We start from the raw sequence: 23802 nt of genomic DNA on the forward strand, positions 1-23802 counted from the left end.
CATCTCTTGTTGCAGAGCAAGGGCTCTATGGTGCGAGGGCTTCAGCAGTTGTGGCATGTGGGCTCAGTAGCTGCAGTCCCCAGGCTCTAGAGCACAGGCTTAATAGTTGTGGGGCACGGGCTTAGTTGCTCCAGGGCATGTGGATCATCTTGGAACAGGGCTCAAACCTGTATCTCCTGCATTGGCAGGTGGGTTCTTTACCATTGAGCCATTAGGAAAGCCCCTTAGATATTTAAAAATACCTGTTAATAGTTTTTTTTTCTCATAAGTCTCTCAAATCTTCTCTTAAATTTAATTATTATTGTTGTTAAAATTTTAAATAGTTTTTCCTCTTTTTTTTACATTTTCAATTTACTAATAGAAACTTTTTTGGTATATAGATCTCCATTCAGCCACCTTAGCTGAAGTATGATGATTGCAATTGTGTCTTTCTTTCCAGTGCTTACGTAGTTTCTTTCTCTTGCCTTGCTATGCTAGTTAGGACTTTGAGTACAGTGTTCAATACAAGTGTTAAAGAGTGGGCATTCTTATAATGCACTTAGATTTTAAAAAAAATGGTCCATTAATAATAATGCAACAAAGATCCAGTATACTGCAACTAAGACCTGAGGCAGCCAAATAAGTGAATAAATATCTCTAAAAAATTAAAAGTACTTGCATTTTAGAAAAAGAAAAGGGATAAGTGAAGATATGCAAGGCAAATGGAAATGAAACAATCACAAAAGAAGGTATTGCTGTGTGACCACTCCTTTCAGTGACTATTTTTTCTCCCTTTCCTGATAACAAACTTTAGTAAAGAACTGATATTCCATATCATTGAGTTGTTTGAGGAAGTCTCAGAAAGATTGACTTTGTGTTAATCATAGAGTAGTCAAGAATAGTCATTTTCTTTTTTTTTTTCCTTCTCTTCCTCCTTTTTCTTTTCCTTCTTTTCTTCTGCCCTCTCCTCTTTTTCATCATTCTTGAATTGGGATGTATCTGTCATATTGGGGTGCATGTTACTTTTTATATTTCACAGTTAATGAACAATTATTAACAATTTTGGCAGGATTTCTGTTTTGGAACATAATGATATATCTTGCCATCAGTTGATGGCATCTTAGCTTTGATGAAATATACATTTTTGCATACATACCATGACTCTGTCCTACCCCATCCTCTACTTGAAATGCCCTGTTTTTGTTTGTTTTTTTCTTTTGTTTCTCCCATCCTGTGCTTATAACATTCAAGATCTTAGTGGAAGAAATAATCCTTATTTTGTCATCCTGGCTCCTCTTCCTGCAGCACTTAGCACAATACTTTGTTGAGCACAGGGTTGTATTTAACAATTAAGGGAAGTATGTAGATATACTGAATCATAGCACAGACTGTGACACATTTATATTAGTGACCGGTTTTTTAGCTTCTTGGTGAAAAGAGATTAATACCTACATTCCGTTCCGTCGCTCAGTCGTGTCCGACTCTGCGACCCCGTGGACTGTAGCCTACCAGGCTTCTCCGTCCATGGGATTCTCCAGGCAAGAATACTGGAGTGGGTTACCATTTCCTTCTCCAGGGGATTTTCCCGACCCAGGGATTGAACCCGGGTCTCCCGCATTGGAGGCAGACGCTTTAACCTCTGAGCCACCAGGGAAGCCCAGCCATTAAGCCCTTTCATTAAAGAGGAGGATATAACGGGGGCTTTTTGTAAAAATGTCCCTGAGGTAGACAACCAGAAGGCAAGTTCTGAACAAAGCATCCTGAACAACGTGCAGACTGCTTCTCCCAGAGTTCTTTCTGCCTTCAGTGGAAGATAAGGCTGGGCACAGGGCTGCCACTGTGCAGTTATGAGTGATCCTGATTAAGGGGGAGTCCTTGAACCTGTTACTCAGGCTCTGAGAGGCTATTCAAGGCACGGTTGGAACTCCTCACAAAAGCCACGTCTGTGCGAAATATCATGCTGGTGGGTGGCTGGCGGTGGAGCAGCGATTTAATCTTAACTAATACCTACATTAGTTAAGATTATTTTAAATATAAAGAACAGAGCCCAGTGCTTCCTACATTAAGCAAGTTAGAGAATTTATTGGATGAATGTTTAGTCATCTGATGACATTCAAGAAAGTTTAACCGATGAAACAAAAAAGAAAATGATTAAAGGAAATTCCCTGGTGGTCCAGTGGTTAGGACTCCACACTTCTACTGTAGGGGGCATGGGTTTGACCCTTGTTGAGGAACTAAGATCCTTAGGAGCCACACAGGGCACAGCAAGAAAAAGAAAGACAATTTTAAAATAGAAAGCACTGTAAAGGAAAATGAAAAGAGTAGTAACAGTAAAGAATTACAGGGACTTCCCTGGTGACCCAGTGGCTAAAGACTCCAAGCTCCCAATGCAGGGGGTGATCCCCAGTTGGGGAAATAGATTCCACATGCCACGACTACCGAGGTCACGTGCTACGACTAGAAGATCCTGTATACCACAACTAAAGGATCCCCTGTGCTTCATCTAAGACCTGACACAGCCTAATACATAGAAGTTAAAAATAATAAACTATACTGGGATATTTTTAAAAAAGAATTACAGAGGATGGTATATAGAAAGAGGAGAAAAGAAAGCCTCATGAATGAGGTAACATTTAGGCTGAGACTTGAAGTGTGAATGGAAGACAGGTGTTCTTGAAGTTTTTGAGAGAAAAGCATTCAGAGGGAAACAGCAGGCCCAGAGTGGGAAAGAGCTTGCCGTTAACTGAAAGAGAATACTGGTTGGTTGAGGAGAGTGTCACTTTGAGATAGGAGAAGCAGGCAGGGACTGTACCATAACATGTTAGGTGTCTGCTCTGCATTTTTGAAGTGCCGGCAACTGTTCCAAGCACTTCTCAAGCAGTGTTAGTTATTATGCCATATTGACTCTCTGAATGCTAAGAGTTTGGATTTAACTTGTAGATGCATTGGAAAGCCATGGAACTATTATTCAGTGCCCTGATCGATTTTTAAAGATTACACTGAATGCTTTGTTCACAGTTGATCAGAGGGAGACAGCAGAGGAAATTGAAATAAATACTAGTCGACAGCTTATACTACTTCAGGTAGGAAATGTAGTAATCTTTGACCATGGTCCTTTATGGTAGAGGTAGAGAGCAGTGGACAGATTTAAGATATAGTTACAAGTCCTGTTGATGGCTTAGATAAAGGGAGAGGGTTGTGAGGGGAAGGAAGGAGTCAGATTGGAGAAGGTTAAAGAGTTGAAGAGATGATGTGTGTAGATAATTTGTAGTTATTTGTCAGAAAAGGAGAGCAGAACTGTTTTTAACTTTCTTATTTCCATCATTTTCCCAGTGCCATTTCTGTCTCTCTTTTTTAAATTCTTGGAACCAAATATATTTTTATTCTAGTCTGCCTCTCCAGATTGCAGCACCTTTTTCTCATCCCACACTTGACAGATGCTTAGAGGAGGAAAGTCAGTTAAAAAGTAGGCTAGCATTCTCAGCAGTTCTGCCCTTTTTCATCAAGATGTTCCTTGCTAAATCAGTCCTTGCTATATCAGAGCAAAACCATTTTGTTCCATAAGTAAAGGTTTAATTCTTGAAGAAACAGCATCTTAGGAAGTCAGTCTCTGTATATGTATGTTATGGGATTAGGGGTGATGGTCATACATATTTTTATCTGTTAAGTCTCAACATACCTTAAAAGATGAAGAACAGCTGAATCACCAGTTCAGTTCACCAATTGTTTTCTCAATTGAAAAGCAAGTGATAAACTAAAAAATAAAATTGGTTGTGTAACTGAGAAAAACTCTCAGAAGAGATAGCCTTTTTTTTTTTTTAATGTTTCTTAAATATATATAGGTTCAGCTTTTGAAACCACCTTTGACCGCAATTTTAAGCAGACAGTCTTTCCTTATTTTTTGAAGCTCTAATTTTCCATTATTTTTAAGGAGTGAATAAAGAAGCCATGTATCAAAATGAAAGAATTTTGTGGATAAGATGAAAATTAGTAAGGCAGAAATCTGAAAGTCAGATAATAGATAAGGATCATAGAATACTATTTAAATAAGTATTTCTTAAGTTTTTAGGATTAATAGTTACGGAATCCTTTGAGATTCCAAAGAAAGTTGAAGAATCTGGCCTCAGAAAATGCACAGAAACATGATCATTCAGATTTGAACATAATCTTAGGGCATTGCTAAATCTGAAGAGCCTACGGGGTACATGCTGCCCTGGTCAAGAACATGTGGTCTGAATCAGGGCTGGGGAGTAGTGGCTAGAGAGTGTCAACACTCAAACTGTGACAGTAATCTCTTCTCAAATGACCAGCCTTTCAGGCAGCCCAAACTCAATTTGTTGTTGTTTTTTAAACTTTTGGTTTGACAGCTGATAAAATAATTTTTAGTTTTAGCTGTTGAAAATTAATCTATTCTTAAATTTTTTCTTTGAAAATGCTGTAGAAAAGCAGTTACTGTATATGTGTAATCTAGACAAATGATATAGATAAACTTATCTGCAAAGCAGAAATAGAGACACAGACATAGAGAACAAACATATGACACCATACATGGTGGCGGGGGTGGTGGTGGGGTGAATAAGTCATAGATGGCAGGGTTTTCTAAAATAAGGCAATACAGTATTCAGGATACCCAAAGAAATGAAACTTACTAATAAAGTCAAGGTGAAATACAAACAAATTTCAAATGTACTGACACCTAAGATTATACAGAAGCTGAATAAATGCTTCCTTTTCAGTTCAGTCGCTCAGTCGTGTCCGACTCTCAGCGACCCCATGAATCACAGCACACCAGGCCTCCCTGTCCATCACCAACTCCCGGAGTTCACTCAAACTCATGTCCACAGAGTTGGTGATGCCATCCAGCCATCTCATTCTCAGTCGTCCCCTTCTCCTCCCACCCTCAACCTTTCCCAGCATCAGAGTCTTTTCCAGTGAGTCAACTCGTCGCAAATCACGGCAGATGCTGATTGCAGCCATGAAATTAAAAGACGCTTACTCCTTGGAAGGAAAGTTATGACCAACTTTGATAGTATATTAAGAAGCAGAGACATTACTTTGCCAACAAAGGTCCGTCTAGTCAAGGCTATGGTTTTTCCTGTGGTCATGTATGGATGTGAGAGTTGGACTGTGAAGAAAGCTGATCGCTGAAGAATTGATGCTTTTGAACTGTGGTGTTGGAGAAGACTCTTGAGAGTCCCTTGGACTGCAAGGAGATCCAACCAGTCCATTCTAAAGGAGATCAATCCTGGGTGTTCATTGGAGGGACTGATGCTGAAGCTGAAACTGCAATACTTTGGCCACCTCATGCTTCCTTTTAGAACTAGATTTAAAAAGCAAACAAACCAACTCTTTGTTCTCTCTCCTTTTCCATGAATCTGTTTGTAACATAAGTTTCTCACATAACTGACCATGAACTTTTAAAATGAACTTTATTAGTCTTATAGGTTAAGTATTGGACCTATTTCCTTCGCTGTTGGTGATGAAGCTGTACTTGTTACTTTTCGTTTGGCTCAGGGCCTAAGTGGAACACTAGTGATACAACTTAATAAGTTATAAATTATTTCCTGTTAGGCACATTATGCCAGTTAGACCAATATTTAATGAAATCCAAAATTCTTAGGATTTATTGATTGGGTAGGGGATTGTCTAGATGACCTACCTCTAAGTCTTTAGGCCATGCTAAGAGTCTAGGATTCCTTACATTTTTTCACTTGATCAAATGAAAGGGTTTTTTCCATCACTCTAAATCTTGAAAGCAAGTTCCCCATCATAAGAAAAGGTAGAAATCAAGGAAAGAAAATGCAAAAACAAAATACTTTGTCTGGGGTATAGTGTTGTAGTTGTTTAGTTGCTAAGTCGTGTCTGACTCTTTTGCGACCCCATGGACTGTGCTCCCCTGTGCATGGGATTTCCCAGGCAAGAATAGTGGAGTGCGGTTACCATTTCCTTCTCCAGGGGATCTTCCCGACTCAAGAATTGAACCTGTATCTCCTGCATTGGCAGGCAAATTCTTTTCCAGTGTTCAGTTCAGTCACTCAGTTGTGTCTGACTCTTTGCAACCCTATGGACTGCAGCACGCCAGGCTTCCCTGTCCATCACCAACTCCCGGAGCTTGCTCAAACTCATGTCCATTGAGTTGGTGATGCCATCCAACCATCTCATCCTCTGTCATCCCATTCTCCTGCCTTCAATCTTTCCCAGCATCAGGGTCTTTTCAAATGAGTCAGTTCTTCCCATCAGGTGGCCAAAGTATTGGAGTTTCAGCTTCAGTCCTTCCAATGAATATTCAGGACTGATTTCCTTTAGGAATGACTGGTTGGATCTCCTTGCAGTCCAAGAGACTCTCAAGAGTCTTCTTCAACACCACAGTTCAAAAACATCAATTCTTTGGCACTCAGCTTTCTTTATAGTCCAACTCTGACATCCATACATGACTACTAGAAAAACCATAGCTTTGACTGGACGGACTTTTTTTGGCAAAATAATGTCTCTACTTTTTAATATGCTGTCTAGCTTGGTCATAGCTTTTCTTCCAACGAGCACGCATCTTTTAATTTCATGGCTGCAGTCACCATCTGCAGTGATTTTGGAGCCCCAAAAAATAGTCTATCGCTGTTTCCATCTGTTTGCCATGAAGTGATGGGACATGATGCCATGATCTTAGTTTCCTGAATGTTGAGTTTTAAGCCAGCTTTACCACTGAGCCATATAATGTTATACTTTAAATGATCACTTGATACATGGCATTTTTAGCTTAGATTTTTAGTGACGGAACAAATTATTATTATTAAGATTATTGTTAGCAGGTGTACAGTCAGAACATTTTTTTCTTGTCTGTGATAGTTCAGTTGGTAAAGAATCTGCCTGCAATGCAGGACACCCTGGTTCAATTCCTGGGTCGGGAAGATCTGCTGGAAAAGGGATAGGCTACCCACTCCAGTATTCTTGGGCTTCCCTTGTAGCTCAGCTGTTAAAGAGTCTGCCTGCAATGTGGGAGACCTGGGTTCGATCCCTGGGTTGGCAATATCCCCTGGAAAAGGGAACAGCTACCCACTCCAGTATTCTGGCCTGGAGAATCCCATGGACTGTATAGGCCATCGGGTCACAAAGAGTCAGACACGACTAAGTGACTTTCACTTTCCTTATAGAATTCCAGAATAGGTGTGTGATGAACAATATAGTGGAATTGTATATATTCGCATTCAACCATGTTTGTTCAGAGGACAGTAAAATGAAAGAGTTAGAAACAATATAATTAAACCCAGGTTAAGATTCTCTCTGCTTGATATATCAATGAGTTTCTGTGCTACAGTGTTTTTGTGCCTCCCATACAGTGTGTGAAGAAGGAAATGGCATCCCACCCCAGTATTCTTGCCTAGAGAATCCCGTGGAAAAGGAGCCTTCTGGGCTGCTGTCCATAGGGTTGCAGAGTCGGACACGACTGAAGCAACTTAGCATGCATGCATGCATTGGAGAAGGAAATGGCAACCCACTCCAGTACTCTTGCCTGGAGAATCCCAGGGACAGAGGAGCCTGGTGGGCTGCTGTCTTTGGGGTCGCACAGAGTCGGACACAACTGAAGCAACTTAGCAGCAGCAGCATACACAGTGTGAGCTCACTGTGTAGTTCTAGTTCTGGGTATTAGTACTAACAACACTGAACACTCAGGAAATACCGCCTGTGTACCGGGCACTGTACGCCATGCAGTTTGCATGTAATGATTCATTTCATTCTCACAGTAGCCCTATCACATAGAGTCTGTTTTTAATCTGTGTTTCTTGGATAAGGAAACAGGCACTGAAAAGTTAAGTAATTTGTCCCAATTACACTGTTAGTAAGTGGCAGATTTGACTGGTGCTAGAATCTGTGCACTTAGTCCCCTCACATTACCTCTCAAAAATATGCCACACTAAGCATAATAACATTTAGGCATATCCATATAATTAGCAGGCTTCCCTGGTGACTCAGATGGTAAGGAATCTGCCTGCAATGCTGGAGACCCAGGTTTGATTCTTGGGTCAGAAAGATTCCCTGGAGAAGGGCATGGCAACCCCAAACAAGAAAGAAAACAAAGAGAACGATAAATACAATTAAGGTTAGTGTTACTTCTGGGGGAAACGAAAGGGGGACATAATCAGCAAAGGTTCATGTGGGGACTTTGAAAGGTTTAGTAATGCTCTAATTCTTAAACTGAGTAGAAGATACACAAGTTTTCATTTCATTATGTTTTGTAACCTACATATGAATGTGTATATTCTTTTGTATACAACAGCTATTTTATAATTTAATTATGTGGAAAGCAAGTCACCTAAAATCCTTCTGAGGGTAGAGATGGGGAGTGTAGAAATATAAATACATTCATGTATAATTATGAGACATCTAATTAAGGGGTAAGAAAAATAGGTTACATTTAATTAGAAAATTTGCATCTCACTTTTTGGTCAACACCGAAATCAGATTGATTATATTCTTTACAGCCAGAGATGGAGAAGCTCTATACAGTCAGCAGAAACAAGCCCGGGAGCTGACCGTGGCTCAGATCATGAACTCCTTATTGCCAAATTCAGACATAAATTGAAGAAGGTAGAAAAAACCACTAGATCTTTCAAGTATGACCTCAATCAGATCTCTTATGATTATACAGTGGAAGTGACAAACAGATTCAAGGGATTAGATCTGATAGACTGCCTGAAGAACTATTAACAGAGGTTCATGACATTGTACAGAAGGCAGTGATCAAGGCCATCCCCAAGAAAAAGGAGTGCAGGAAGGCAAAATGGTTGTCTGAGGAGCCTTACAAATAGTTGGGAAAAGAAGCTAAAGGCAAAGGAGAAAAGGAAAGATATACCCATCTGAATGCAGAATTCCAAAGAATAACAAGGAGAGATTAGAAAGCCTTCCTAATAGAGGAAATAGAGGAAAACAATAGAATGGGAAAGACTAGAGATCTCTTCAAGAAAATCAGGGATACCAAGGGAACATTTCATGCAAAGATGGGCACAATAAAGAACAGAAATGGTATGAACCTAAGAGAAGCAGAAGATATTAAGAAGAGGTGGCAAGAATACAGAGAAGAACTATACAAAAGATCTTCATAACCCAGGTAACCACGATGGTGGGATTACTCGCCTAGAGTCAGACATCCTGGAGTCCGAAGTCATGGGGACTCTAGGAAGCATCACTGCGAACAAAGCTAGTGGAGGTGATGGAATTCCAGCTGATCTGTTTCAAATCCTAAAAGATGATACTGTGAAAGTGCTGCACTCAATATGCCAGCAAATTTGGAAAACTCAGCAGTGGCCACAGGACTGGAAAAGGTCAGTTTTCATTCCAATCCCAAAGGAAGGCAATGCCAAAGAATGTTCAAACTATTGCACAGTTGCAGTCATCTCACACACTAGTAAAGTAATGCTCAAAATTCTCTAAGCCAGGCTTCAATAGTACGTAAACCAAGAACTTCCAGATGTTCAAGCTGGATTTAGAAAAGGCAGAAGAACCAGAGGTCAAATTGCCAGCATCCATTGGATCTTTGGAAAAGCAAGAGAGTTCCAGAAAAACATCTGCTTTATTGACTATTCCAAAACCTTTGACTGTGTGGATCACAACAAACTGGAATATTCTTAAAGAGATGGAAATACCAGGCCACCTTAGCTGCCTCCCAAGAAATTTGTATGCAGGTCAAGAAGCAACAGTTAGAACTGAACATCGAACAACAGACTGGTTCCAAATAGGAAAAGAAGTACGTCAAGGCTGTATATTGTCACCCTGCTTACTTAACTTATATGCAGAGTACATCATGAGAAATGCTGGGCTGGATGAAGCACAAGCTGGATTCAAGGTTGCCAGGAGAAATATCGATAACCTCAGATATGCACATGACACCACCCTTATGGCAGAAAGCAAAGAGGAACTACGGAGCCTCTTGATGAAAGTGCAAGAGGAGTGAAAAACTGGCTTAAAATTCAACCTTTAGAAAGCAAAGATCATGGCATCCAGTCCCATCACTTCATGGCAAACAGACGGAGAAACAATGGAAACAGTGATAGACTTTATTTTCTTGGGCTCCAAAATCACTGCAGATGGTGACCGCAGCCATGAAATTAAAAGACATTTGCTCCTTGGAAGAAAAGCTATGACCAACCTAGACAGCATATTAAAAAGCAGAGACATTACTTTGCCAGCAAAGGTCCATCTAGTCAAAGCTATGGTTTTTCCAGTAGTCATGTATGGATGTGAGAGTTGGACTATAAGGAAAGCTGAATGCCAGAGAATTGATGCTTTTGAACTGTGGTGCTGGAGAAGACTCTTGAGAGTCCCTTGGACCGCAAGGAGATCAAAGTCAATCCTAAAGGACGTGAGTCCTGAATATTCATTCAAAGGGCTGATGCTGAAACTGCAATACTTTGGCCACCTGATGTGAAGAACTGACTCTTTGGAAAAGACCCTGATGGTGGGAGGGATTGAAGGCAGGCGGAAAAGGGGATGACAGAGGATGAGATGGTTGGATGGCATCACCTACTCGATGGACATGAGTTTGAACAAGCTCAGGAATTTGGTGTTGGACAGGGAAGCCTGGCATACTGCAGTCCGTGGGATTGCAAAGAGTCAGACACGGCTGATCAACTGAACTAAGTCTCACTTTTACCGAAAAGAATAAAGTTATTGAAATTTAGTTTGTCCAACCCGTTCCAAAATGAACCACATGTGAATTCCCTGGCAGTCCAGTGGTTAGGACTCCACACTTTCACTGCTGACGGCACAGGTTCAGTCCTTCGTTGGGAAACTAAGATTCTGCGAGCCATGCAGCACAGCCAAAAAATAAAATGGACCAAGAAAGAAAGAGAACGAAAGGAAGGAAGGAAAGAAAGGGAGGAAGAAAAGAAAAAGAAAATAATTTAAAAAAAAGAAATTTTAAATGAACCAGAGGCTTTTGTAAGGACATTGGAGAGCTACAACTCTTAGGCAAGTGGGACTTGTCTCTTCCAGAGTTTTTTTCGTTTCTAAATTATGCTTGTTTGCTTTTCTTTTTTCTCTTGTCATAATTGTACCTCTAACTTTAGGCCCCTCATGTATGTAGATTATAAGGAAGATTGGACAAGACAATGCTTTAGAAAACTCACTGTGAGGAAAAAAAATTCACAAACACTATATAGCACATACATGATATACATAGGATATAGACACATTCAGAAAACTTGACCTTGACAATTATGAGTTTCCCCTTGAGAAAGAAAAATATCAAAGTTATCAAAAATGGTAAAATTACTGTTACAACAGTATTAGTTGGTTCTGAATGTAATAATATATAAACTAAAATCTGAAACCATGGGTACCATTCTGAATAGCTGAAAAAAATTAATAAACTCACAGATTTCCTTAGTTTAGCTTAAGAGTCTTTTTCCAAGAGACTCTAATCTTGTTAAAAGCAAAAAATCACATCAATTCAAAATAACATTGGAAGTAATTTAAGTCATCCACAAAGTACAGTAGTATACTATCTTGCAGTAAATCCAACACAGCCAAGGATATTTTATAATATGGAACAGTTTGCTGTTTTTATCTGAAATCAGTTGAAGTAGCTTGCTTATGTTTAGGAACTGTGCTGTGAGGAAAATATCTATTATATTTGTATAAAGAAATCATAAACAATTTGCTTCCCTCCTCCCTGAGCATTACAGGATTCATCCATGTTGATTGTTATAACTGTAGATGATTCATTTTTACGTTTTCTGTTGATTTTTTTTATTTTTATAAGTGTTTAAATTGAGGTATTATTTTTATTTCTGCATGGTATTCTAATGTGTGAATATTCTGTATTTATTGTGTTGATGGATAGTTCGATTCTAATACTTGTTATTGTTACAAATGCTAAACAATGCTGCACAGACACTGTCTTGTATACATTCTTGTAACTTTCCTAGACAATGGTAAATTATTTATTAAAATGGTTGTACCAGTTTATGCTCCTATAAGGGTATGAATGCTTGATGCCCCATATTTTATTGTCTGATTCTTTAATATTTGCTAAACTGACAGATGTAAAATGGTATATAGTCTTGATTTGCATTTTCCTGATTACTAATGGGTTGAGCATTTTTTTCACATTGTTGACTGTTTCTGTTCCTTTGTAAAGTATTTGCTCTGTTTTGCCCGTTTTCTATTGATTTTATTTTAAACTAATGTTTGTTTTGCTTATTGATTTTTAGAAGTTCTTTAAAACTAGGGTACTAATATTTTGTTTATGGTACATAGCATATATCCTCCTAGTTTGTGCCTTATCTTCATTTTCAGATGGGTGATTTTTCATAAGCATTTAAAGATTAGGGGAGCAGTACATTGAGCTCCATAGAGACAGCGCCGGGGCAAGTGAGAGCCGGACGGGCACTGGGCGACTCTGTGCCTCGCGGAGGAAAAAGAATTAAACATGGGCAAAGGAGATCCTAAGAAGCCGAGAGGCAAAATGTCATCATATGCATTCTTTGTGCAAACTTGCTGGGAGGAGCACAAGAAGAAGCACCCGGATGCTTCAGTCAACTTCTCAGAGTTTTCTAAGAAGTGCTCAGAGAGGTGGAAGACCATGTCTGCTAAAGAGAAAGGAAAATTTGAAGACATGGCAAAGGCGGACAAGGCCCGTTACGAAAGAGAAATGAAAACTTATATTCCTCCTAAAGGGGAAACAAAAAAGAAGTTCAAGGATCCCAATGCACCCAAGAGGCCTCCTTCGGCCTTTTTCTTGTTTTGTTCTGAGTATCGTCCAAAAATCAAAGGTGAACATCCTGGCCTGTCCATTGGTGATGTTGCAAAGAAACTGGGAGAGATGTGGAATAACACTGCTGCGGATGACAAGCAGCCTTATGAGAAGAAGGCTGCTAAGCTGAAGGAAAAGTATGAAAAGGATATTGCTGCATACCGAGCTAAAGGGAAGCCTGATGCAGCAAAAAAGGGAGTTGTCAAGGCTGAAAAAAGCAAGAAAAAGAAGGAAGAGGAGGAAGATGAGGAAGATGAAGAGGATGAGGAGGAGGAAGAAGATGAAGAGGATGAGGAGGAAGAAGAAGATGATGATGATGAATAAGTTGGTTCTAGCGCAGTTTTTTTTTTTTCTTGTCTATAAAGCATTTAACCCCCCTGTACACAACTCACTCCTTTTAAAGAAAAAAAATTGAAATGTAAGGCTGTGTAAGATTTGTTTTTAAACTGTACAGTGTCTTTTTTTGTATAGTTAACACACTACCGAATGTGTCTTTAGATAGCCCTGTCCTGGTGGTATTTTCAATAGCCACTAACCTTGCCTGGTACAGTATGAGGGTTGTAAATTGGCATGGAAATTTAAAGCAGGTTCTTGTTGGTGCACAGCACAAATTAGTTATATATGGGGATGGTTGTTTTTTCATCTTCAGTTGTCTCTGATGCAGCTTATACGAATAATTGTTGTTCTGTTAACTGAATACCACTCTGTAATTGCAAAAAAAGAAAAAAAAAGTTGCAGCTGTTTTGTTGACATTCTGAATGCTTCTAAGTAAATACAATTTTTTTTATTAGTATTGTTGTCCTTTTCATAGGTCTGAAAATTTTTCTTAAGGGGAAGCTAGTCTTTTGCTTTTGCCCATTTTGGATCACACGAATTATTACACTGTTTATCTTTCATATAGTTAGCTGATAAATAAAAACTTTTGTCTGCGCACCCTGCATACCCATGATGAGGGTAGTAAAAGTTGAGTTGAGACAGCTTTCATCCATAACTGAAACTTAAAATCTTGACGAGTTGATAGTGGATTTCACATAGCCCAGTTACATTTACCAAGTGAAGAGTAACAAATCTACTCACAGCACGGGATTATTAGAATCAAACATTTTGAAAGTCTGTCCTTGAAGGACTAATAGAAAAGTATGTTCTAATCTTTACATGAGGACTCTACACTCTTTAACTCCCATTACCATGTAATGGCAGTTATATTTGCAGTTCCCACGTTAAAGACCCGAGAATGTATCCCCAAAAGCGTGAGCTTAAAATACAAGACTGTCATATTGTTTTTTTGTCGATGATTGTCCCAGCAAAGGCTCTGGGAAAAAAGTGCTGGCTGTAAATGTCTTCTCCTGCTTATACAAGTAGAGATTGTTTAGGAAACTTGAGACCCTTGATTAAAAGTATTTTTAATTAATTGGGCTGACTTTTAAAGTTATATACCACATTTTAAATCAGGTATATCTTCCTGTATTATGGTTTGCTGCCCCTTTATAAATCGTATAGACGATGGAGGAAGACATTTTGTATTTCATTATGAATTGATTTATTTGAATTTGACTTTTCTTTTCAAAACTCCAGCTCATTCATTAGGGTCATATGTTTATCTGCTTAGCAGTTTAGGGAACAATTTGGCGATTTTGTGGTTTTTGAGATTATTGTTCTCTTAAAGTGCCAGTGTTTTAAAATAGCGTTCTTGTAATTTTACACGCTTTTATGATGGAGTGCTGTTTTGTTATATAATTTTGACTTGGATTCTTTCCATTTGCATTTGTTTATGTAATTTCAGGAGGAATACTGAACATCTGAGTCCTGGATGATACTAATAAACTAATAATTGCAGAGGTTTTAAAAAAAAAAAAATAAAGATTAGGGGAAATGTTTTTGTTTGACCAGTTTCTTATTTGAAGTAGATAAAATATAATTTCCAGAATCCTTAAACTATACTTTAAAAAAGTGAGATTTTTATAGTCTTTCTAAGTAATACATTCCAATGTAAATAACCACTATGAAGAAAAAGTTTTGTACTATAGAGTTACTGACCAAAAACTCTTAGTAAAGCTTTAATATTAAAATAATCCAATTTTATAACCATAAACCTGACTACATGGGCTACATTGATAAGCCATTTTTAGAAATGGTACTTTTTGTCCCACTAATTCTTGGTCCTTTTAGTTTTATTATGTTTTTCCAACAAGAAAGACCATTTTCAGTTTGTAGCTTACCATGTGAAACAAATTTATTGTTTTTTACTTTTTACTAGAGAATTTGTGTTTGTTTCAAGGCATTGTAGTAATACACCCTACAATGACTGAATAGGCCATACATAGGAGGAGATTCTTTTAGGAACTTTAACCTTCTTAGTTGGTGAATGTAACAAATCAGATGATACTCTTTAGAGAGAGTTCATTTAGAAAGCTTTGCTTTATTTGGAGTTGTATTTTGCCATTTTTTGTAGTGTATCATATGTGTGTGTGTGTGTGTGTATGTAGCATTTAGGAACTGATCCTCCAATTAGTTGTCACTTCCCTTAGATGTGGGCTTCCCGTGGCTGGGGGCAGTTATTTCTTACAAGTCTGTAGACTCCTGTTAAAGTACCATTCATGATAAAAGCCTAATACTTATTATTCTTGTTCTTTTTTTGTTCTTTCCTCGGTAGAGCAAATTACCATGTGTGCATGTAATCCTTCTTACACTCATACTTAGGCTGCTGCTGCTGCTAAGTCACTCCAGTCGTGTCCAACTCTGTGTGACCCCATAGATGGAAGCCCACCAGGCTCCCCCGTCCCTGGGATTCTCCCGGCAAGAACACTGGCAGTGTTCAATAAATCTATGTCTTGTCAAAAATGAGTTTAATTACCATGAAAGTATCACCATAATTTAGCTGACCTTTTGATTAATATTATAGATAAGATTTTCTATTTGAAACAGTTGAGCCAAATACTTTGTTTATAAACTGTCTTTAATTCCAGCAGTGGAATTTAATAACTTTTCTCCCATTTAAATACTCTAAATCTGATTTCAGCAGATATTATATCAGCAAGTAGTGCATTTTCTAGAGCAGGTATGAAAAGATTCAGGAGCTTTTCTAGTATTAAGTTTCTGGATCCAGTTCACTATCATTTGCTAGATTATTATAATAGCCTCCTAATTGTCTGCCTGCTTCGTTCTTGTTCCTTCAATCCTTTCTTAAACCAGCTGCCAAATCTAAAATGTAAGTGCTTTCTTTTAGAATCCTCCAGTGATTACCCATTTCTCTCAGAGGAAAATTAAAGTCTTTGGCCTACAAGGTTCTCTATTAACTTGTTCTGTGTTACCAGTTTGGTCTCATCTCTCCTATTCTCTTGTCTTCATTTTGCACTGAACACACTGACCTCCTTTCTGTTTGTCAGACACTCTAGGTAAGACCTCTAGGACCTTTGCATTAATGATTATTTTCTTTTTCTGGAACATTTATCCTACTGCATGACTCACTTTTATTTACTTCAATTCTTTACTCAAGTGATCCTTTCTTAATTTAAAATTTTATCTCTACCTCAGTACTTCTAATCCCCCTCTAAACCCTATTCATGTTTTTCTCTGTAGCATTTACCATCTCATAATATACCACAGAGCTGGTGGCATTCAGGTAAATGCTTTACAATTAGTTTTCCAGATATAGTTCCTACATGAATGATGGTTGATATTTTTGCTTGTGTAGTGAGTAAGATGAAAGTGAAGGAATGAAGTTGCGTGTCAGAGTTTCACTCATTTGTCAATGACTTGAGAGGCTTCTTTATAGTTTTCAAATAATAGAAGAATATTTCCTCAAAATGTTTGTGCTATTCATAAGGTAGTGCTTTAGACACCACACACTTTTAAGTTCAGTCTGCATTGTAACATTTTCTCCATCAGCACAACAATAAATCAAGCCGTAATTGGTAGTTTTTGCCAAATTTCACAGTGTACATATTTCCACTGTGGCCGATTTCAGGTTACCAACATGAAGTCACTGAATACGATATTTGGAAGAGATGTCCAGTAGCCCAGCATTAGGCAATATTTCTACCATTCAGATACAAAATCATCAATAGCACCAACAGCATAGATGACAGTAAAATGTAATGTAAAAACAGGAAGTAGGATTTTAGTATTTATCTTTGTTTAAAAATACCTATGTTTATATAATTTAATTTATAACAAAGGTTATGTTTAACACCAAGTTCACAAACTTGCCGAAAATTTAACAGTTGGATCTTGTCAGTCAGCACATTGTTGTGAATAATCTGGCTATTTATTTTCTGTCTATCTCCTTCATAAAGGGAGAGGTTTTGCTCTGTATTGTTTACTGCAGGCTGGAATGGTAGGCAGTCAATGAATACTTGCTAAGTGAATTTTAATTAAAATAAATGTACTAGATGCTGAGTGAAAAATAAATTTTGTCTTCAAATAATTGAAACCTTTTTCATCTTTTAATATGAAATTTTGATTATAACAATAGCATAATATCCTTACCCCTCTGAATTATTGACCTCGATTATAAATAAAAGCATGTCATTCTGAAAGGGATAGAAGATTTTAAAATTTTCCTTGCTGAAAGGAAGATAATCATGTGATCTCTTTTTCATAAAAAGAAAAATATGAAGCATATATGCATAGGAAAAAACAAAGGAAAAAACTCTGAAGTGTTGATGGAGGTTATTTCTGTTTGGGATTACAGGTCATTTGTATTTCATTCTTCGGAATTTTCTATTCTTCCTGTTCTTTACAAGTCACATTTATTATTGGATAAATTATTTTTAAATCGGCTTCTTTATCATACCCTGGTATATAGTATTTTAGTTGAAAGAGAAGGAAAGTAAAATATTACAAGTAGAATATACAGGGTAAAGAAAGAGAAAGAAGTGAGAAAGCCATTGCATATTTGAAAGGCCTGATCTTGTTATGCAGGGAAGTACTGGGAGATAAGGCTAGAAAATGTTGGGTTCAAATTGTAGAGGCTTCTGAATGCCAGACTTGGACATCAAACTTTAGAATCTTCAACGAGTTTTGAAGATAGTCAAGAAAGAATTCTAGGAATTTAATCTGGCACAACTCTGTAGGAAGATTAGAGGAAAGAGGGCTTGGAGTCCAGGGGTTGTTGCAGAGGTCATGGAAAAAGTGATTTTTCTACAAGGGCAATTAGGAATAGAAGTGCGGAATGGCTGAACACCAGCGATAACTGATACCTGCTCCCATCCGGTAGCATCTGTTGATGAACTTTGTATAGAAGAATTAAGGAAAAGTGTCAGAGATGAACCTTAGAGTATGCTGTTGGCATTTTAAAGCTTTGATGGGTATAAAGGTGTTATGTAGAAATACAAAAGTCAGGAAGAAGAGTTTGTTTGAAAGGAAGAAGATAAGTGGATTTGGAGATCTTTGAATTGGAGTTGGAAGTACAAGACTAGAATTCACAAAGAAGTCAGGACTAGATACGAGCTCTTTATGGGAGATAGAGAAAGAAGAAATGTATGTTTATAACTAGTTGAATTTTAACCCATTAAAAAAAAAACCTCAGTTCAGTATGTAATGTGTTTGTGAATTCAAAGAAGGAAAAGTACAGTTCGTCATGAGCTATAAACTTGGAGAAGACTCTTGAGAGTCCCTTGTACTGCAAGGAGATCCAACCAGTCCATTCTAAAGGAGATCAATCCTGGGTGTTCATTGGAAGGACTAATGCTAGGGCTGAAACTGCAATACTTTGGCCACCTCATGCGACGAGTTGACTCACTGGAAAAGACTCTGATGCTGGGAAAGGTTGGGGGTGGGAGGAGAAGGGGACGTCAGAGAATGAGATGGCTGGATGGCATCACCGACTGTGGACATGAGTTTGAGTGAACTCCAGGAGTTGGTGATGGACAGGGGGGCCTGGCGTGCTGTGATTCCTGGGGTCGCAAAGAGTTGGACACGACTGAGCGACTGAACTGAACTGAACTGAATAAGGTGACTTAACAATTCATTTTCAAATGTTCACTAACCCTGCATTTATCAGAAAAGCTCCATGTGGTCATGATATATTTTTAATATATTGTTTGGTTTGATTTGCTAAATTTTTGTTTAGAATTTATGTATATATGTTCATGAGAGCTATTGGTCTATCTATTTAAAAACCATAAATAGTGTCTTTGGTTTTGGTATCAGGTAATATTAGCCTGATAGAATGATTTAGGAAATGTTCTCTCCTCTTCAGTTTTCTGGGAAGAGTTTGTAGAATTGGTATGATTTCTTCCTTAAATGTTAGTCAGAATTCACCAGTGAATCCATTTAGCCCAGGAGTTGTATTTGTGGAAAGATTTTAAACTATAAATTGAATTTCATTAATAGATATAGAACTATTGTGCTTTGCTGTGCTTAGTTGCTCAATCGTGTCCGACTCTAACTGCAGCCTACCAGGCTCCTTTGTCCATGGGGATTCTCCAGGCAAGAATACTGGAGTAGGTTGCCATGCCCTCCTCCAGGGGATCTTCCCAACCCAGGGATCAAACCCAGGTCTCTACATTGCAGGCAGATTCTTTACCAACTGAGCCACCAGGGAAGCCCAAGAATACTGAAGTGGGTAGCCTGTTTCTCCTCCAGAGGATCTTCCTGACCCAAGAATTGAACCAGCGTCTCCTGCATTGCAGGCAGATTCTTTACCAGCTGCTACCAGAGAAGCCCATAGGACTGTTCAGTTCAGTCACTCAGTTGTGTGCGACTCTTTGCGACTCCATGAACCACAGCACACCAGGCCTCCCTGTCCATCACCAACACCCGAAGCCCACCCAAACCCATGTCCATTGAGTCGGTGATGCCATCCAGCCATCTCATCCTCTGTCATCCCCCTCTCCTCCTGCCCTCAATCTTTCCCAGCTTCAGGGTCTTTTCAAATGAGTCAGCTCTTTTCCTCAGGTGGCCAAAGTATTGGAGTTGCAGCTTCAAAGGGTTATCTATTTCTTCTTGAATAAGCTATGAAAGTTTGTACCTTGAAAGGAATTTTTCCATTTCATCTGAGTTGAATTTATTGACATAAACTTGTTCATAATATGCCCTTATTATTTTTCATATCTATAGAATCTTATAGAGATAACACCTCTGTCATTCTTTTTATTTATTTATTTTTGGCTGCACTGAGTCTTCATTGCTGCCCTTGTGCTTTCTCTAGTTGCAGCGAGTGGGGACTACTCTCTAGATGTGGTTCATGGGCTTCTCATTGCAGTGGTGTTGCAGAGCATGGGCTCTAGAGTTCATGGGCTTGGTAGATACGGCACCCAGTTTTAGTTGCCCCTCAGCATGTGGAATCTTCCAGGATCATGGATTGAACTTGTGTCCTCTGCATTGGCAGGAGGATTCTTAACCACTGGACTATCAGAGAAATCCTCTCATTCTTGACATTGGTAATTTGTATCATTTTTTCCCCCCTGAATAGTCCGGCTATAGTTTATCGGTTTTTCTTCAATCTTCTCCAAGAGCTAGCTTTTGGTTTTCTTTTTTCTATATTTATATTTTCCTGCTTTCTGCTTTGATTCCTACTGTTTCCTTTTTTTTCTGCTTGTTTTGCATTTCTTTGCCCTTCAGCTTCTATAGGTAGAAGCTAAGGTCATTGTTTTAAGTTAAGACCTTTCTTATTTTCTAATATAGATGTTTAGTGCAGGGTCTCTCAATAGTGCACTATTGGCATTCTCAGCTAGACAATTCTTCCTTGTCAGGGGCTGGCCTATGTGTTATAGAATGCTTAGCAGTATCTCTGACCACTATCCATGAGATGCCAGTAGCATCTCCCCTAGTGACAACCAAAAATGTTTTATCCAGGTATTGCCAAATGCAAAGGATTCCTCCCCACACCTGGTTGAGAACTACTGGTTTAGTGCTACAAGTTTCTAAGTTCTGCTTTTGTGACATCCCATAAATTTTGACATATTATGTTTTCATTCAGTTCAAAATACTTTCTGAATTTCTTTTGATTTCTACTTTGACCCATGGGCTATTTTGAAATGCATTGTCTAGTTTCCAAATATTTGGTGATTTAATTCCTTTGTGGTCAGAGATCATACTTTGCATGACTTGAAACCTTCTAAATTTGAGACTTGTTCTATGGCCCAGAATATGCTCTATATTGGTAAATGTTCCATATGCACCTGAGAAGAATGTGTACTCTGTTGTCATTGGGTAGAATGTTCTATAAATGTCAGTCAGGTCTTATTGATTGACATTGTTGCTCAAGTCTTGCTGTACATCTTGTTGATTTTCTTCCTACTTATTCTGTTAATTATTGTGATGGGAATATATAGCCACTCCAACTTTCTTTTGATTTGTATTAATATGGTGTATTGTTTTCTATCGTTATACTTTTAACCTGTTTGTGTCTTTATATTTTAAGTAGGTTTATTACAGGCAAAATATTGTCGTGTCTTGCTTTTTTATCCAGGCTAGTTGGGGCTTCCCTGGTGGCTCAGAGGTTAAAGCATCTGCCTCCAGTGCGGGAGACCCGGGTTCGATCCCTGGGTCGGGAAGATCCCCTGGAGAAGGAAATGGTAACCCACTCCAGTATTCTTGCCTGGAGAATCCCATGGACGGAGAAGCCTGGTAGGCTACAGTCCACGGGGTCGCAAAGAGTCGGACACGACTGAGCGACTGAACGGAACGGAACGGAATGAGCTAGTTAGTCTCTGACTACTGGGGCAGCTAGTGTCACTGATAAAGGTGCTGTCTCCCCTAACAAGTCTATTCCAGATCTCACTGGGGGAACATTTTGGCAATGGAGCCAGCCTGCAGGACTGTGGTAGACAGGGTGGAGGGCTGGTGAGTATGGTTATACCATTCTTCCTATGCATATCTAGCACCAGGCAGAGGCACATGAAGGCAGACCAACCCTCTGGGGACCCTGGAGGAAGCCAACAACTGTGCCTGAGAGAGATGGAACTTTTGGAATCGGACTTGCATTGTTACTGACCAATCAGAATGTTCACTAGCCTTTAGTTCAGTTCGGTTGCTCAGTCGTGTCTGACTCTTTGTGACCCCATGGACTGACTGCAACATGCCAGGCCTCCCTGTCCATCACCAACTCCCGGAGTTTACTCAAACTCATCTCCATTGAGTCGGTAATGCCATCCAACCATCTCATCCTCTGTCGTCTCCTTCTCCTGCCTTCAATCTTTCCCAGCATCAGGGTCTTTTCCAGTGAGTCAACTCTTCGCATCAGGTGGCAAAGTATTGGAGTTTCAGTTTCAGCATCAGTTCTTCCAGTGAATATTCAGGACTGATTTCCTTTCAGATTGACTGGTTGGATCTCCTTGCATCCAAGGGACTCTCCTGAGTCTTCTCCAACACCACAATTCAAAAGCATCAATTCTTCAGTGCTCAGCTTTCTTTATAGTCCAACTCTCACATCCATACAAGACTACTGGAAAAACCATAGCCTTGACTAGACAGACCTTTGTTGGCAAAGTAATGTCTCTGCATTTTAATATGCTGTCTAGGTTGGTCATAACTTTTCTTCCAAGGAGCAAGCGACTTTTGATTTTATGGCTGCAGTCACCATATGCAGTGATTTTGAAGCCCCAAAAAGTAAAGTCTGCTACTGTTTCCACTCTTTCTCCATCTGTTTGCCATGAAGTGATGGGACCGGGTGCCATGATCTTTATTTTCTGAATGTTGAGCTTTAAGCCAACTTTTTCACTCTCCTCTTTCACTTTTATCAAGTGAAGTTCTTCTTCACTTTCTGCCATAAGGGTGGTGTCATCTGCATATCTGAGGTTATTGATATTTCTCCCGGCAATCTTGATTCCAGCTTGTGCTTCATCCAGTCCAGCATTTCTCATGATGTACTCTGCATATAAGTTAAATAAGCAGAGTGACAATATACAGCCTTGATGTACTCCATTTCCTATTTGGAACCAGTCAGTTGTTCCATGTCCAGTTCTAACTGTTGCTTCCTGACCGCATACAGGTTTCTCAAGAGGCAGGTCAGGTGGTCTGGTATTCCCATCTCTTTAAGAATTTTCCACAGTTTGTTGTGATCCACACAAAGGCTTTGGCATAGTCAATAAAGCAGAAATAGATGTTTTTCTGGAACTCTCTTGCTTTTTCGATGATCCAGCAGATGTTGGCAATTTGATCTCTGGTTCCTCTGCCTTTTCTAAAACTAGCTCAAACATCTGTAAATTCTCGGTTCAGGTACTGTTGAAACCTGGCTTGGAGAATTTTGAGCATGACTTTACTAGCGTGTGAGATGAGTGCAATTGTGCGGTAGTTTAAACATTCTTTGGCATTGCCTTTCTTTGGGATTGGAATGAAAACTGATCTTTTCCCGTCCTGTGGCCACTGCTGAGTTTTCCAGATTTGCTGGCATATTGAGTGCAGCACTTTCACAGCATCATCTTTCAGGATTTGAAATAGCTCAACTGGAATTCCACCACCTCCACTCGCTTTGTTTGTAGTGATGCTTCCTAAGGCCCACTTGACTTCACATTTCAGGATGTCTGGCTCTAGGTGTGTGATCATGCCATTGTGATTATATGGGTCTTGAAGATCTTTTTTGTATAGTTCTTCTATGCATACTTGCCACTTCTTAATATCTTCTGCTTCTGTTGGGTCCATTACCATTTCTGTCCTTTATTGTGCCCATCTTTGCATGCAATGTTCCCTTGGTATCTCTCATTTTCTTGACGAGATTTCCAGTCTTTCCCATTCTATTGTTTTCCCCTATTTCTTTGCACTGATCACTGGCCTTACTACTTTGTTAAACCACTTGTTGGATTGTGGAAGGCCACGGAATGGATCCTAGGCAAGGAACTCAGCACAGTGAATGTTTACTATCTAGAATGTAAGCTTCGCAAAAACTTATCACTGGAATGGCTATATCAAGTCATACTGCTCAATTATATGGTGTGTATTTCTCTATTCACGTTTGAGTGTGCTGGGTTTAATTCTGTTTATTATATACTAACATCTATTAGAAAAAATTAGGAAAATAATGAGATCATCACAAGAAATGTTTCACCTATCCTAACTGCTTATAGTTGCCCTGGTTTTTTTCCTGATCTTCAGGCTTATACACATCTCCACCTGGCAGCCTGATAAACAGA

At 39.0% G+C, this 23802-nt stretch overlaps 1 protein-coding gene and 1 pseudogene across 11 annotated transcripts in view; both read left to right on the forward strand.

Annotated features, from left to right (window-relative positions):
* NUMB (NUMB endocytic adaptor protein) overlaps nt 1–23802 on the forward strand; it is a 176226-nt gene that overhangs the window by 88112 nt on the left and 64312 nt on the right. The gene's annotated exons all lie outside the window — the stretch shown is intronic.
* On the forward strand, nt 12364–13149 carry LOC129563117 (high mobility group protein B1 pseudogene; annotated as a pseudogene).

Source organism: Moschus berezovskii, chromosome 9 (assembly GCF_049115385.1).
Source record: "Moschus berezovskii isolate FMDL1 chromosome 9, NW_MosBer_1.0, whole genome shotgun sequence".
Lineage (NCBI taxonomy): Eukaryota > Metazoa > Chordata > Mammalia > Artiodactyla > Moschidae > Moschus > Moschus berezovskii.